Below are 18,024 nucleotides of genomic sequence, written 5' to 3' on the forward strand. Positions count from 1 at the left end.
TCTCTTTCAAATGGCAAATTTGATTAATTCCTCGAGTACCCATTTCTACTGCTTCTATTGTATTTCTAAAATATACAGTATCATGCACCTGTCTATATCCAGTTTCATTTGCCCCTGATCAGATGTAATTTTTTTTATCCATTCTTTAGATAATACCTAGGTCAGCATTAATTTCCCATCGGTAATTTCCCTTAATGAGGTAGTGGCGAGGCACCTTCTTGAGTCACTGTGCTCCATGTGCTGTAGGTGTACACACACTTCTCTAAGGAAGGGGCTTCCCGAATTTTGATCCAGTGACAGCGAATGAAGTCCGAAGTTAAGTTGACTTGTGACTTGCAGGGAAACTTGCAAGTGGTGGAGTCCCATGCATCTGCTGTCCTGATCATCTAGAAAGCTGGGGTCACGGGTTTGGGAGGTGCAGTTAAGGGGCTTGGCATTGCACTTTGTAGATGGGTGATATTATTGCCACTGTGAGCTAGAAGTGAAGAAATGAACGTTTATGCTGGTGAGTGTGTTGCTGATTAAGCAGGCTGCCTTATATTAGAGGGTGGTGAGCTTTATTCAGTTTTGTTGTGTCTGCACTCATCCAAGCATATTGAGAGTATTCCATCACACTCCTAATCTGTGCTTTGAAGTTGGGGATGATTTTGGGAGTCAGGAGATGGGTTTCTCATCACAAAATTCCCAGCTACAGTATTTATATGGCTGGTCCAGTTCAGTTTCCGGTCAAATGTAGCTCCCACAATGTTGATGCTGGGGAATTCAACTATGGTAATGCCATTGAATGTCAAGAGGAGATGGTTAGAATCTCTCTTGTTGGAGATGGTAATTCCCTGGCATTTGTATGGCATTAAGCATTTTTCTAGGAACATAGCTGTATTCTCTAGCTCACAGTCCTCCTAACTTCATGTTATTTGCCTTACGAATGTGATTCCAGGCCATTTAATAACTGAAGGAGTTAGCAGAGCCTGTTCAGAACTACCCAACTCAATTTGCACACAGCAGTTAGCCACTCATCCGTTCTCTTTAGCCAATTAACACGCCATATTCAAACTCAGTCAGGCTCTGAACAGAATCGAACAACATATAAGCATAAATAGACATTTAAAAAATAATTTATCATATTTTCAGTTGTTTTATTTTGCATTTCTCTATTGCATAACCCTGGCAACTGTCTACGAATATTAAAAGAACTTGAAGAAGGAGGCAATGCAGTAAGAGATGAAACATTGGTACGAATTGGAAAATTAAATTGGTCTCTGGTTTCCTTTAGCATATCTCCCAAGAGCTAGATTCAAAGCATAACTGAAGGCCTGGGAGCATGTCATTCACCCAATCACTCAGTTGGAGCTAACTTTGGTCCAGAGAAACAAGGGGAGTTTCAAATGGGGAAAAAAGGACTCGGATGACAAAAAATGAATACCTGGATGCAATCCATTTACCGTTTTGTTAGTGACTGTACATAAACATGCAGGTGCTATACAGATGCTGGCATTCAGCCCAAAGAAGCAAATTGGCATATAATCTGTTGTATCACCAAGATCTAGGATTGTTTCTGTGAGAATGGCATTTTGTCAGTGACTCTGCAGCTGACTGTCAACTTCTTTCTTTTTGTCTGTCACTCAATTGTTAAAAGTATAATAAGAGTTCTGATTTTAGTGCACATAAAGCACAAATGGTGCTGTCAAATACGAACACACTAAATAGCTCTCTCGATACACAAGAAAAGCTACCATTTTCTGTTAGCAGCCTAACTTTCAAAAAACTCTGAATACAAATGTCAAGAATTAACAACAAACATGAGCTAGGCTTACCATACCGCTTGTCAAAAGATATAATATCACGATGCACAAACAAATACACAAAAAGGGGATTGTAAACTGAAAATGAATTCGTCTATAACGTAAAGAAAAAGTATTGAATAAAAGGTGGCACTCTCCTGTGTGTTTTTTTATTCATTGGGCATCGCTGGCTGGACCAGGATTTATTGCCCATCCATAATTTCCCTTGAACTGAGTGGCCTGTTCGGCCATTTTGGAAGGCATTTAAGAGTCAACCACATCACTGTGGTCTGGAATCATATGTAAAGATGGTACATTTCCTTCCCGAAAGGACATTACTGAATCAGATGGGATTTTAACATCATAAGGATGTAACAGTTTAGTTAAACAGGGCATTGCTGAGACCGCATCTCAAATACAATGTGCAGTTTTGGTCTTGTTTAAGGAAGGATATCAACGCTTTGGAGGAGGTTTACTAGATTGATACCGGGCGTGTTTCCACTGGAATTTAGAAGACTGAGGGGTGACTTGATTTGATATTTAAGATCTTGAATGGCCTTGACAAGGTAGATATGAAAAGGATGTTTCCTCTTGTGGGCAAGTCCAGAATTATAATTTAAAAATTAAGGGTCGTCCTTAACAGAGATGAGGAGATTTTTTTTCTCTGAGGGATCCCTGGTCGTGCACTCAGAACCTGCGCGGACCAGCTGGCAGAGGTTTTCACAGACATCTTTAACCTATCCCTCCTCCACTCCGAGGTCCCCACCTGCTTCAAGAAGACCACCATCATACCGGTACCAAAGAAGAACCAGGCAACGTGCCTCAATGACTACCGCCCGGTGGCCCTGACGTCAGTTGTAATGAAGTGCTTTGAGAGGCTGATCATGAAGCGCATCACCTCCATACTCCCGGAACGCCTTGACCCACTTCAATTCGCATACCGTCGCAACCGGTCCACATCAGACGCCATTTCCCTGGCCCTACACTCATCCCTAGAGCATCTCGAAAACAAGGACTCCTACATCAGACTCTTATTTATTGACTATAGCTCCGCCTTCAACACCATAATCCCAGCCAAGCTCATATCAAAGCTCCAAAACCTAGGACTTGGCTCTCCACTCTGCAACTGGATCCTTGACTTTCTGACCAACAGACCACAGTCAGTAAGAATGAACACCAACACCTCTTCCACAATAGTCCTCAACACCGGTGCCCCGCAAGGCTGCGTACTTAGCCCCCTACTCTACTCCCTGTACACACACGACTGCATGGCAAAACTTGGTTCCAACTCCATCTACAAGTTTGCTGACGATACGACCATAGTGGGCCGGATCTCGAACAACGACGAGTCTGAATACAGGAGGGAGATAGAGAACTTAGTGGAGTGGTGCAACGACAACAATCTCTCCCTTAATGCCAGCAAAACTAAAGAGCTGGTCATCGACTTCAGGAAGCATAGTACTGTACACACCCCTGTCAGCATCAACGGAGCCGAGGTAGAGATGGTGAGCAGTTTCAAATTCCTAGGGGTGCACATCACCAAAAACCTATCCTGGTCCACTCATGTCGACGCTATCACCAAGAAAGCACAACAGTGCCTTTACTTCCTCAGGAAACTAAGGAAATTTGGCATGTCCACATTTACCCTTACCAACTTTTACAGATGCACTATAGAGAGCATCCTCTTGGGCTGCATCACAGCCTGGTATGGCAACTGCTCGGCCCAGGACCGCAAGGAACTTCAGAGAGTCGTGAATACCGCCCAGTCCATCACACGAACCTGCCTCCCATCCATTGATTCCATCTACACCTCCCGCTGCCGGGGGAAAGCAGGCAGCATAATCAAGGATCCCTCCCACCCGGCTTACTCACTTTTCCAACTTCTTCCATCGGGCAGGAGATTCAGAAGTCTGAGAACACGGACGAACAGACTCAAAAACAGCTTCTTCCCCACTGTCACCAGACTCCTAAATGACCCTTTTATGGACTGTCCTCATTAACACTACACCCTGTCTGCTTCATCCGATGCCAATGCTTATGTAGTTACATTGTATATCTTGTGTTGCCCTATTATGTATTCTCATGTATTTTCTTGAATTCTGTTCAATTTCCTTTTCTTCCCATGTACTGAATGATCTGTTGAGCTGCTTGCAGAAAAATACTTTTCACTATACCTCGGTAAACGTGACAATAAACAAATCCAATCCAATCCAAAGCTCTGCCTCAGAAGGCAGTGGGATCACTGAATATTTTTAAGGCAGAAGTAGGTAGATTCTGGTTAGGCAAGGGAACCAAAGGTTATAGGGGATAGATGGGAATGTGGAATTCAATGCAAACAGATCAGTCAGAATCTTACTGAATGGCGAAGCAGGCCGAATAGCATATTTCTGCTCATAATTCCTATTGTTGTACACTGCGGCATGAAATGAATTGAACAAGCAGACTTTCCTATTTCAGCTGAAACTATACAGCACACAAACCTACTGTCACCCTTTGTAATGACCTCCAATTAGCATTATTGGTTGGCCAATTGGAGTATGAGCTCCCTCAATGATAGCTCATTGAGGGGGCCCATATAAGCACCTGTGTAGGCTTTGTGATCCAGTCTTAAGTTGACTGGAATGCTAGCAGCACTGTTGGAGCTGCTCTTGTATATAGTTATTGGCAATAAACTGGTGAAGGGACTCCTGCCTCCTGTGGATTATTACACCCTTGGTGTAAGTATCCGTTTTGGATACTTGTGGGGGGGGGGGGGACTTACCAGGGGTAAGCCATGGGGTACGGGCCTCTGGCACGGAGTCTGTCCCTGTTGCTCAGAAGGGAAGGGGGGAAAGGAGTAGAACATTAGTAATTGGGGACTCAATAGTCAGGGGCACAGATAGGAGATTTTGTGGGAGCGAGAGAGACTCACGTTTGGTATGTTGCCTCCCAGGTGCAAGGGTACGTGATGTCTCGGATCGTGTTTTCCGGGTCCTTAAGGGGGAGGGGGAGCAGCCCCAAGGCGTAGTCCACATTGGCACTAACGACATAGGTAGAAAAGGGGACAAGGATGTCAGGCAGGCCTTTAGGGAGCTAGGATGGAAGCTCAGAGCGAGAACAAACAGAGTTGTTATCTCTGGGTTGTTGCCCGTGCCACGTGATAGTGAGATGAGGAATAGGGAGAGAGCGCAATTAAACACGTGGCTACAGGGATGGTGCAGGCAGGAGGGATTCAGATTTCTAAATAACTGGGGCTCTTTCTGGGGAAGGTGGGACCTCTATAGACAGGATGGTCTACATCTGAACCTGAGGGGCACCAATATCCTGGGGGGGAGATTTGTTAGTGCTCTTTGGGGGGGTTTAAACTAATTCAGCAGGGGCATGGGAACCTGGATTGTAGTTTTGGGGTACGGGAGATTGAGAGTATAGAGGTCAGGAGCACAGATTTGAATTCGCAGGAGGGTGCCAGTGTTCAGGTAGGTGGTTTGAAGTGTGTCTACCTCAATGCCAGGAGTATACGAAATAAGGTAGGGGAACTGGCAGCATGGGTTGGTACCTGGGACTTCGATGTTGTGGCCATTTCAGAGACATGGATAGAGCAGGGACAGGAATGGTTGTTGCAGGTTCTGGGGTTTAGGTGTTTTAGTAAGCTCAGAAGGGGGCAAAAGAGGGAGAGGTGTGGCACTGCTAGTCAAGGACAGTATTACGGTGGCGGAAAGGATGCTAGATGCGGACTCTTCTTCTGAGGTAGTATGGGCTGAGGTTAGAAACAGGAAAGGAGAGGTCACCCTGTTGGGAGTTTTCTATAGGCCACCTAATAGTTCTAGGGATGTAGAGGAAAGGATGGCGAAGATGATTCTGGAAAAGAGCGAAAGTAACAGGGTAGTTGTTATGGGAGACTTAAACTTTCCAAATATTGACTGGAAAAGATATAGTTCGAGTACATTAGATGGGTCATTCTTTGTACAATGTGTGCAGGAGGGTTTCCTGACACAATATGTTGACAGGCCAACAAGAGGCGAGGCCACATTGGATTTGGTTTTGGGTAATGAACCAGGCCAGGTGTTAGATCTGGAGGTAGGTGAGCACTTTGGAGACAGTGACCACAATTCGGTGACCTTTACGTTAGTGATGGAAAGGGATAAGTATACCCCGCAGGGCAAGAGTTATAGCTGGGGGAAGGGCAATTATGATGCCATTAGACATGACTTAGGATGTGTTGGTTGGAGAAGTAGGCTGCAAGGGTTGGGCACACTGGATATGTGGAGCTTGTTCAAGGAACAGCTATTGCATGTTCTTGATAAGTACGTACCAGTCAGGCAGGGAGGAAGGGGTCGAGCGAGGGAACCGTAGTTTACCAAAGAAGTGGAATCTCTTGTTAAGAGGAAGAAGGAGGCCTATGTGAAGATGAGGCGTGAAGTTTCAGTTGGGGCGCTTGATATTTACAAGGAAGCGAGGAAGGATCTAAAGAGAGAGCTGAGATGAGCAAGGAGGGGACATGAGAAGTCTTTGGCAGGTAGGATCAAGGAAAACCCAAAAGCTTTCTATAGGTATGTCAGGAATAAAAGAATGACTAGGGTAAGAGTAGGGCCAGTCAAGGACAGTGGTGGGAAGTTGTGTGTGGGGGCTGAGGAGATAAGCGTGATACTAAATGAATACTTTTCGTCAGTATTCACTCAAGAAAAAGATAATATTGTGGAGGAGAATGCTGAGACCCAGGCTATTAGAATAGATGGCATTGAGGTGCGTAGGGAAGAAGTGTTGGCAATTCTGGACAAGGTGAAAATAGATAAGTCCCCGGGGCCGGATGGGATTTATCCTAGGATTCTCTGGGAAGCCAGGGAAGAGATTGCTGAGCCTTTGGCTTTGATTTTTAGGTCATCATTGGCTACAGGAATAGTGCCAGAGGACTGGAGGATAGCAAATGTAGTCCCTTTGTTCAAGAAGGCGAGTAGAGATAACCCCGGTAACTATAGGCCGGTGAGCCTAACGTCTGTGGTGGGTAAAGTCTTGGAGAGGATTATAAAAGATACGATTTATAATCATCTAGATAGGAATACTATGATTAGGGACAGTCAGCATGGTTTTGTGAAGGGTAGGTCATGCCTCACAAACCTTATCGAGTTCTTTGAGAAGGTGACTGAACAGGTAGATGAGGGTAGAGCAGTTGATGTGGTGTATACGGATTTCAGTAAAGCGTTTGATAAGGTTCCCCACGGTCGTCTATTGCAGAAAATACAGAGGCTGGGGATTGAGGGTGATTTAGAGATGTGGATCAGAAATTGGCTAGTTGAAAGAAGACAGAGAGTGGTAGTTGATGGGAAATGTTCAGAATGGAGTTCAGTTACGAGTGGCGTACCACAAGGATCTGTTCTGGGGCCGTTGCTGTTTGTCATTTTTATAAATGACCTAGAGGAGGGCGCAGAAGGATGGGTGAGTAAATTTGCAGACGACACTAAAGTCGGTGGAGTTGTAGACAGTGCGGAAGGATGTTGCAGGTTACAGAGGGACATAGATAAGCTGCAGAGCTGGGCTGAGAGGTGGCAAATGGAGTTTAATGTGGAGAAGTGTGAGGTGATTCACTTTGGAAAGAATAACAGAAATGCGGAATATTTGGCTAATGGTAAAATTCTTGGTAGTGTGGATGAGCAGAGGGATCTCGGTGTCCATGTACATAGATCTCTGAAAGTTGCCACCCAGGTTGATAGGGTTGTGAAGAAGGCCTATGGTGTGTTGGCCTTTATTGGTAGAGGGATTGAGTTCCGGAGCCATGAGGTCATGTTGCAGTTCTACAAAACTCTGGTACGGCCACATTTGGAGTATTGCGTACAGTTCTGGTCGCCTCATTATAGGAAGGACGTGGAAGCTTTGGAACGGGTGCAGAGGAGATTTACCAAGATGTTGCCTGGTATGGAGGGAAAATCTTATGAGGAAAGGCTGATGGACTTGAGGTTGTTTTCGTTAGAGAGAAGAAGGTTAAGAGGTGACTTAATAGAGGCATACAAAATGATCAGAGGGTTAGATAGGGTGGACAGCGAGAGCCTTCTCCCGCGGATGGAGGTGGCTAGCACGAGGGGACATAGCCTTAAATTGAGGGGTAATAGATATAGGACAGAGGTCAGAGGTGGGTTTTTTACGCAAAGAGTGGTGAGGCCGTGGAATGCCCTACCTGCAACAGTAGTGAACACGCCAACATTGAGGGCATTTAAAAATTTATTGGATAAGCATATGGATGATGAGGGCATAGTGTAGGTTAGATGGCCTTTAGATTTTTTCCATGTCGGTGCAACATCGAGGGCCGAAGGGCCTGTACTGCGTTGTATCGTTCTATGTTCTATGTTCTATGGTGCATGGGAGAACCAAGAAGAACTATTATTTTTGAACATTCATAGCTGTGGTGGAGAATGATACTGAATGAAGGCTGGAAGCAGGATGCCAGCCCATCTCACCTTAATCATAAGAGGTAAATGACCACTTAGAAGAAAGAAGAAAATGGTGGACTCCTCTCGTTAAATGGTCAAACAAAATTTAAAATTTCTTGTCTAGCTTTCTTAGGACATTTAGCTTCTATTGCTACCTTGGATGTCAGCATTTCTGGCCAGGCCAGAATTTGTGGCCCATTTCCTAATTGGCCTTGAGAAGGTGGTAGTGAACAGCCTTCTTGAACAGCAGCAGTCCATGTGGTGTAGGTATACCCACAATGCTGCTCGGGAGGGAGTGCCAGGACGTTGACTCAGTGACACTGAAGGAAGGGCAATATATTTCCAAGTCAGGATGATGTGTGTCTTGGAGGAGAACTTGCAAATGGCGATGTTACCATGCATCTGCTGCCCTCGTTCGACAAGTTGCTAGAGGACAATTGTTGTAATTACCGGGCCTTGAAGTGAGAATGTTCAATAATGCAGATATTTGTGGCTTGGTCTTTGGTAAACAGTTTCACTTAAAACACAAAATTGAGAATATTTTATAATATTGCAGCAGCTATAAACTGGTTTTGATTTAAATGATGAGGCGACAGCAATAAAAAGCAGAGAGGAAAAACCATGCACGTATGCCATGATTAAATTCTGAATTATATATGTGCCTGCTGACTCATTTCCCACCAGCTTGTCTGGTTAGATTCAAAAGGGAGACTGGGGTACGGGGGTGGGCATGGTTGCAAGGTGGGGATGTTAACACAGGAAACTGGAAATTGTTTTCATTTTAATAAGAGGGGGTAAAAATCTACTAAAAGCATGCATCAAAACAAACCATGCAATTTTCACATGCAAAATAGCCTGGTGGGAAATAATGGTGAAGAATGGGTTGCTTTTTGCTCACAATATTAGGCGTTAAACTGAGAGTACTGTATTTCAATTAGGGTCATCACAACCGGAGGAGAGTCTATTTTCATCCCATCAGCTTGCCTTGGATCTTGATGGCAGTGAAAGAAAACAATCCAATTTAGTTTGAAGTGTATCAGCACAGTTCCTTGTGCTGATATATTTAAAATACCTTCAACACCCACATATTGTTTGGCTGTTACATGCCCATTATGTTTCAGCAGGTCATTTATATATACTTGCATACTGTAATGTAAAATACAAAAACCATTAATATCATGCGACTTTAATCCACCAAAGTACAATAAAAGCATAAAAATGCAATACTGATCTTGCAATAATAACCATTAGTTCAGCTGAATATATAGAAAGATAAAAATGAAAGTAAAACTGATAATTGGGGTTTTGGCAAAATGATGCTGACACTTTGATTTCAAAATATTACTGATCAAAAGAAATCTGCAAAAGGTAGAATCAAAGATAGTCAATGGACCCTTTTCAACAAGATTTACACACGGTAGCATATCACCAGTATTTGCATAATTAAATATTTTTGGTCGGCTAATTGTTGTCCTGGGATATTTTCAGTTTTGAACCAAAAAGAAATTTGAAAATGCCATCCCAATAGTAATCTTTTATTTCCCAATCAAAAAATAATATGAAGTTGAAAACATTAAATTAAAATATAATTACCCAATAGTTGCTTTTGATTGTGGAGTTCTATTTTAAATAATTACTTTCTTTCTCCTGTGCTCTTACGTTACACCTCAACTTGTCTCTAGATAGTTCTTTTTTTTAAATTTAGAGTACCCAATTCATTTTTCCAATTAAGGGGCAATTTAGTATGGCCAATCCATCTACCCTGAACATCTTTGGATTGTGGGGACGAAACCCATGCAAACACAGGGAGAATGTGCAAACTCCACACAAACAGTGACCCAGACTCTAAATCGTTCTAAAAACTGACTTATTGGTATATAAATGAGCTAAAAAAATTGTTCTTCAGCCAAATCTTTCGTTGAAAGAAATGAATCAAAACCACACAAATCTCAGCCCTTAAATGTGCATAGTTACCTAAATTAATTATTTTTTTAGCAATTTCATTTTAAAGAAGGAAGTTGTGAACAGTGGCAAGATAGTTCCTTTTTTCAGACATTAGATGCGCAACAACACAATTGTAGCCATTATATGTTCCTGTAACCATAATTCTCGATGATATTTTAGCCCTGTGGTATTACTTTGACATTCAGAATACATTTTGAAACTTTTGAATTACATCAAAAGATGCATGGATGTCTGGGAAATGAATACCATTATTGAGTTCTTGCCTCTATGCCTGGAAGGGAAACTAAATGCACTGCTGAAGAAATTGAGAGAAATCTAGATCGATAGCTTGTATTGCACAATGACAGCTTTGCTACTCTAGGAAGCGTCCCACGAAAGCATTAGGGAACAATATGAATAGACCTTGACAGTTCAACTTTTACACATTTTCCAGCAGATTTAGATTGAATGTTTTGTGACAAGATTGCATATTTATCTTTGAACTACCCATTTCTCTCTGCCAAAATAGTTAGGCCATTGCTGATTTCCTTACTGACTATATGTGATTTCACCATAACTGAAGGAGTTCAGTAATTGCACAGGTTAAGCTACAACTAAGTTAATTATGTAGTGTTATTAGTGTTTTGATTCTTGGATGCTATGGAAGGTAGACCAGAAGGTATAAATAAAATCTAATAACAGATACAATGGATATATCAATAAATCAAATCAAACTAAACACAGCTGCTCCTCAACTCTTGTTCTAGTTTCATCGCCAGTCAAAATTGGTTTGAGTCTCAATACTATGGTCAGTAGGAAACAGTTAAATTAGGATGGGTTTACCAGCAAGCATCAATTGCTTTAACTTAGTGAGCCAATTCAAATTATCTCATGCTCCAGGGAGCCTTCATATCAGTCACTTGGTCGCATAGATTCTGGCATTATATTTTTTGTCCACATTACTGTTATTCTATGTAAACATTGCTTGCTTTTACAATGGAATTACTGCCATTGGGTATCCAGAGTGGAGATCATAACCTGCAGTGGAAGATATATGGGGTGGGACATTCCATTTGGGTGCCATCCGACTCTAACTTCAATGGTGGAGGTCATCCCGTCATCCCTTCGCCCGAATCTGTCTCAGCTGATTTCCAAGAATCAAGTTAATTTCAATACATATGCAGGTTCCCTGTAGGATTCCAGCCTCTGAGGGAGCCTGTTTTTCAGCAAGTGGGAAATACAAAATCACTGTTGGGCGGTATTTAATGCAAGTGACAGGAGTCTCATCTAAAGGCGAAAGAGCCAGTCAGAGCCCTAAGTCAGCACTTTTATTGAAGGTCTACCATATTACGTGCCATTCAAGCACTAGGGAACAGTACCATTGCTGGCGAGACAGAGGCTGCTATAAGTATAACATCCACCCGAGGCCGAGAATGATCTTTGGACCTCCCAGGACACAGGTGACTGATGCAGAAGCGAGCCGCCCAGAAGGAAATAAAACGGGGAAATAAGAATATTGGTCTGAACTGGTCTTCTATGCTTTAAAATTGAACACCAGTAAACAGGGAAATAAGAATACTGGTCCAAACTGTTTTTTTCCTTCTGGGTGTGGGGTGAGGGTCATGTGGGAGGGGGTGGGAAAGTGGAAAGTATCAACAGCAGGGGCTGTGATGGCTTTCAATTCCCTCCCTCCAACGCCCCCCCATATCTCCCCATTGCCCCCCCATTCCCCCCCCCATATCTCCCCATTGCCCCCCCATCCCCCCCTTGCCCCCCCCCATCCCCCCCCCCCCCCCCCCCCCAATCCCCCCCTCGATATGTCATCAGCGACTGAGTAACTTTGAACAAGAGACTAACTCCAGAGCATACCATCTGCAGCTGGGTTAATATCAGCGGCAGGAGGATGCAGAGGCCCTTAATTGAGCACTAACAGCCCCCTTAGGGGCTTCAATTGGTAGGAGGCGGGCAAGGCTGTCCATGGACCTTCACGGATTAAATAGAGTGGAGGCAGGAATGTGACAGGGTCCCCACCCCCCACACTGTCACCTGATTAAATGTCCCTCCACCACCACCAAATTCACCACAGGGGAGAGCATTACATTCTGCTCTTGGAGTCAGGTTGGCGCTAGTTCGCTCCGGGATAATGGAGCTTTTATAGAAATAAAAATAGTTTCTCAGAGAGGGAGAGTGTAATCGAATACTAATTTCAAATATCACACTTTTCAAATTTTAATGGATATTTGTGACTAATATGCCATCATTTTGTTAAAAATCTGTCCCTCTGGTGCCACTGAAGGTTTGAAAATAAAATATTTTTGTAGATGTGTATTGAATGTTATTCTTCAATGCCGAAAAGAAAGATGGCAGTGCACTGGATAATACATTTGATGTTCTTTCAGTAGCCTTGTGCAGTCTTTATCATGAGATAAGAGAATTTTGCAATCTCAGCAAAGTTAGCCAATTCTGTCGATAGTGTCACAACCCTTAGAAGGAGAACCAAAGGCGCTGAGCCTCAAACAACAGCTGCTCGCTAAAGCCCCTGGAGAAAACAAATAATGTAATAACCTGATACCCAAAAATGGACATGATTATTGCTTATTTCAGGCTCCAATGACTTGAACTGGCAAACCTTTCGTGACCTCATTCTACTAAATATAATTCTGTATTACGTACAGGCTCCCTCAGTCTAATCTCCTCAGTCATTTTAATTCCAGAGCACCTATCCAGGCAAGTCTGCAATCTAATTTCCTTTGCAACATATTTTGATTATTCAGCGACTGGAGTATTTGAGATGGTTTTACAACAGAACGCACACGGTACAACTGAATTTGATTAAACTATTTTAGTTTGTGTTGCTATTAAGGTACAGGTAAATGAAGCATGTAAAATGTGATAACAGTGAACGTTGCATCACATGAAAAATCATTATATCATTTACCTGTGGTAACCTTGAACAATGTTTCATTTTTCTTATTTATTTTAATTGTTCACAGCCTTTTTATCAGGAATATTTTGAAATAATTATTGCTTTTCATGGGTGATTTAAGTATTTAATGAACTCAATTTAATTTCTTAAAGTAATTGTTAGATTTTTTTGGGATGCCAACCCAATTAACTACTGTCTGGTAATTTAATTAGTTGAGTTCTTAACATATCTTTTGTGTGCATTTCTGAAAAGCCAATTTGAGAAATAGGCATTTTTATAGATTGTGTTATCATTCTCCTTTCAGACGTGACCAGATTAAAGATGAGTTGATAGCCCGGTACACACCAAGGGTATTAAGTATTAGCTCGCTCTTCACAAGTGCTACCAATATGGTATCAAAAAATAGCATACTTATCTGACACAGTATTAGTGATGAAGCATCATGATGAGACTATCACTCAGGAGCGTTAGGAATGCCCACATCCCAAGAACAAACTTTTATAAAACATTGACAGAAGATTGAGTTATTGGGTGCGATTTACTGGCTGCATCCCACTGGAGGTCGGGGTTCCTGACATTTGGTACACCTCCCGAGAACTAACCAGATCTCGCAATCTCAATCCCACCCACAATAGGCGGGGTCCAGACTTGTATAGTTAAATGAGTTTAAAAGCCCACTTAAATATGCCAACGCTGGATCGAACAGCCACCAGACATCTGGCCTTGCCGAGGATACCCCAGCCGGACAACGTTTACCACTGGTCCCCACAAACGGGGACCAGGTAGAACGGCACTTGGGGGAGATATCCCAGATGATTGGAGGCCGCCCGAGTGGTAATCCACTGGCCAGAGTGGCATTCTGGCACTGTTGATGCCACATGAGTACCTTGACACTGGCAGCCTGACCCCATTGCAGTGCTACCCAGGTGCAACCCAGACACTGCTAGAATGCACAGGTTGCACTGCCAGGCTAGCAGTGACACTACCAGGGTGTCAGCCTGCCATTTTTCCTGAGTCGGGGATTGGGCCTGGGGGCGCCCTACCCATGTGAGGTAGTGTGAGGTAGAGTGAGGGGATCCAGGGGGCTAGAGAGATTGGGGCGCCATTTTTAAATGGCACCCCAATTTAATCCTGCACTGAAGAGCTCCTGAGCGCAGGAAATGACGCTAAGTATGGCTTTGGGGGGCATTCCTTGCCGGGGCCCAAAATAGCAACAGGCTACATGCGCCGGGAACAACCCAGCAAATCCTGCCAAGAATTGACTCCGAATTTTTTTGATTAAATTGCGCTCATAGTAATTAAAGGAAAGAGTGAATAATTAAAGGAAAGAGTGGGTAATTAAAGCAGTCCAACTAAAATTCTGTATGTAAGTTTAAGTGATCTTCACATTTGAAAGAATCACCATTTTAGATAGTAGGACAAGCAATGAATTCATCAACATATTCTAACAAACCTGGCTCATTTTCTGGATGTAAAATTAAAGGTGGAGGGATAAGTTTTGGGTTGCAACCTCACATGCCTGATTTGCTTTGCATGGCACGGAAGCACAATAGTTAGCACTGCTGTTTTGCAGCACCAGGGATAATGGCACATTCTCCCTGTATCTGCGTGGGGTTCTTTCGGGTGCTCTCTCAAAGATTTTCTCCCAAAGACCAAAGTGCAGATTAGGTGGCTTGGCCATGATCAATGTGTAGGGTTACAGGCGTAGAGCAGGGGAGTAGAACTGGGTAGAGTACTCTTTCAGAGGTTTGTTGCAGACTCGATGGGCCAAATGGCCTCCTTCTGCACTGTAGTGTTTGTTTCTATGGAGTTGTGCTGCGATATTGGAAGTGAGAACTTTTCAGGTGCCAAGGGCCACCGACAAACCAGGCACTTGACATATTGCATTTCCAATGTGAATCAAATTCTATTAAGTTGAGGATGTGATGAGTGCCATAGTCTCTGACACTTATGGTGTCAAACATTCTTCAAAATGATCTCTATGTTATAGAGCATACATCTTCCAATAGCCTCGCATCAGTCCTGCAGGGTTCTAATCACGTGATAGAGCCTGTGTGGTACTGTGACAGAAGATGACTGAGTAATGGTAGGTCCAACTGGAAGTACTGGATTGTAAAATCCAGCTCAATGTCTCTAGAAACAGTGTGTTGTGTTCCCCACCTCCTCAACTAAATATTCAATCAGAAGCCTGCCTACAAAAAGCCCCAACGATTTTTTATTTTGGCGTTGGGAGTTAATTGGCTCAGGGTGAGACTTACACCCCAATCTGAGGAGCAGACCCTGCCTTACAGATCTGCCAGTTAGTCCAATTTGGCTAGCAGATTTGTAGTCCCACCCACATCAGGTTTGAGTGGTGACCACTGCTGGGACTGCAGCCAGAACACAAAGGAGGAGGTTTTGGAATTTAAACTGAAGGTAAGTCCAGGGTATCATTGGGGACTGGCTGGCAGACCCTGGGAGGAAGGTGAGGGAGGTGCTGTCCTGGGTTTGAGAAGGATGAGGGTGTTACAGTTAAAGAAGGGGCCAGATCTTTAAGTGGGGGGGGGGGGGGGGGGTCGGGGGCCGGGGGGGGGGGGGGGGGGGGGGGTCGGGGGCTGGGGGGGGGGGGGGGGCTGGGGGGGGGGGGGCGGGGGCTGGGGGGGGTGGGTGGGTGGGGGCTGGGGGGGGGGGCTGGGGGGGGGGCTGGGGGGGGGCGGGGGCTGGGGGGGGGGGCAGGGGCTGGGGGGGGGTGGGGGCTGGGGGGGGGCGGGGGGGGGGAGACAGTTTTCTCCAATGGGTACAGGGGACCCCCAAAAAGATATATCCCCCTTCTTTTCTGACACCAGCAGGCCCAGTAAAAGTTGGTAGACTATATGCTTGACCTAGGCCTCCCCCTACCATGGGTAAAATAACAGGAGTGGGATGAGGCACTTAAGTGACTATTAATTGGCCACTTAATGGTTACATAGCCTCTTAGAATTTACAGTGCAGTGGTCTCAATCAGCTAAAGGGTGAGTAGGCCAATTGACAACCCCACTACTTCCCTCCCCTTACAATGGAAGACAGGTGGTGAAGGATGGGGGAGCCAATGGGCATGCCACACGTTGAATTTTACTAGCCCACCACCAACCCTCACCTCATTCAAACACACTGGTGGAGGGCCGTTATATTCAGGGACTAAAACAACTTGTGGAAAAGGAAAGGCACAAATATCAGCACATTAATCATGGCTACTGGACCCAAAAGGTTTGGTGAAAGATCCACCTTGTTGTACTAAGTATCGTTCCCCAGCATATTATGAATTTTCAGTCAATACTTTTAAAAACTGGATACAAGGCAGCACGGTGACACGGTGGTTAGTGCTGCTGCCTCACGGTGCCGAGGACCCGGGGCTCATCTCAGCCCTGGGTCACTGTACGTGTGGAGTTTTCACATTCTGATTTGTGGTTTGTGGAGGAGCTGTTGTCAAGAGACAGTTAAACCCCAAACACTTCTTCAGTGTTTCCCTCCCTACCTCCTCCTCTAACCAAAAAAAATAATCACTGTAAGGATCCCAGCCGAGTAAAGATCAAGAGGGAGACTCGAGGGCAGGTAGAAGGAGAAAGAAGTTGAACTGTGACATCACAGCCTGCAGGTAAGTGATTGGCTGGTGACTGGTAAGTAGTTTTTCTTTTCCCTGAGGTGTTATCGTGCGGGGTGCAGGGGTTGCTGAGTGAGTGCTTGCTGAGAAGTTATTGCTAAAAAAACATACTGTTAGGAGTTTCCAGCTGAATCCGGTCGGAGTGAGGACAGAGTGACTGCTGGGTAAGTAGTAAAGATTTAACTTGTTTGCGCAGGCCCATAACAGCTGTAATGTGGGGCGCAGTGTTTGCTGGTTAAGTGTTTTATTTTTACCTGCATTTAAGTTGGGCAGTTTCAAAACCCTAGACACTACACTTGTAGTGTCCCCCACCCTGCCACCTCCTTTGACCTAAGGGGTAGAGTTAATAACGGATAAGCTCTTTCTTTCTTTTTCTTTATTTATCTAGAGTGGATGGCAGGGAAGGCAGTGCAATGCTCCTCCTGCAGAATGTTTGAGGTGAGGGTCGCCGTCAGTGTCCCTGCTGATTTCACCTGTGGGAAGTGCACCCATCTCCAGCTCCTCAAAAACCGCATTAGGGAACTGGAGCTGCAGCTGGATGAACTTCGGATCATTCGGGAGGCAGAGGTGGTCATAGATAGTAGCTTCAGGGATGTAGTTACTCCGAAGAATCAAAATAGATGGGTGATGGTGAGAGGGGCTTGGAAGAAGCAGTCACTGCAGGGACCCTCTGTGGTCGTTCCCCTCAGTAACAAGTATAGAGTTTTGGATACTGTTGAGGGGGACGACCAACCAGGGGTAAGCCATGGTGAACGGATCTCCAACACGGAGTCCGTCCCTGTGGCTCAGAAGTGAAGGAGGGACAGCAGGAGAGCAATAGTTATTGGGGACTCGATAGTTAGAGGGACAGATAGAGGGTTCTGTGACAGCGAAAGAGACTCACGGATGGTATGTTGCCTCCCGGGTGCCAGGGTCCATGACGTCTCGGACCGTGTTTTCAGAATCCTTAAGGGGGAGGGAGAACAGTACAAGTCGTGGTACACATCGGTACCAACAACCTGAGGGTTGACAAACCCCCTGGGCCAGATGGGATATATCCAAGGATTCTTTGGAAGGCAAGGGATGAGATTGCAGAGCCTTTGGCTTTGATCTTTGGGTCCTCACTGCCCACAGGGATAGTGACAGAGGACTGGAGAGTGGCGAATGTTGTTCCTCTGTTCAAGAAAGGGAATAGGAATGACCCTGGTAATTATAGGCCAGTTAGTCTTACTTCAGTGGTCGGCAAGTTAATGGAAAAGGTCCTAAAGGATAGGATTTATGACCATTTGGAAAGATGCAGCATAATCCGGGATAGTTAACACGGATTTGTGAAGGGTAAGTCTTTTTTGGTTGAATTCTTTGAGGAGGTAACCA

General features: G+C 44.5%; 1 protein-coding gene and 1 long non-coding RNA gene across 14 annotated transcripts in view; one reads left to right on the forward strand and one right to left on the reverse strand.

The window, feature by feature from the left end:
- The window catches only part of nckap5l (NCK-associated protein 5-like), an 837,372-nt gene that overhangs the window by 210,260 nt on the left and 609,088 nt on the right, over positions 1-18,024 (reverse strand). The window lies entirely within an intron of this gene.
- Positions 12,810-18,024, forward strand: part of LOC119962061 — a 45,318-nt gene continuing 40,103 nt past the window's right edge. The window contains exon 1 of the long non-coding RNA XR_005459793.1: positions 12,810-12,942. This is a non-coding gene — a long non-coding RNA (uncharacterized LOC119962061). The remainder of the gene's footprint in view (positions 12,943-18,024) is intronic.

Source organism: Scyliorhinus canicula, chromosome 2 (genome assembly GCF_902713615.1).
Source record: "Scyliorhinus canicula chromosome 2, sScyCan1.1, whole genome shotgun sequence".
NCBI lineage: Eukaryota > Metazoa > Chordata > Chondrichthyes > Carcharhiniformes > Scyliorhinidae > Scyliorhinus > Scyliorhinus canicula.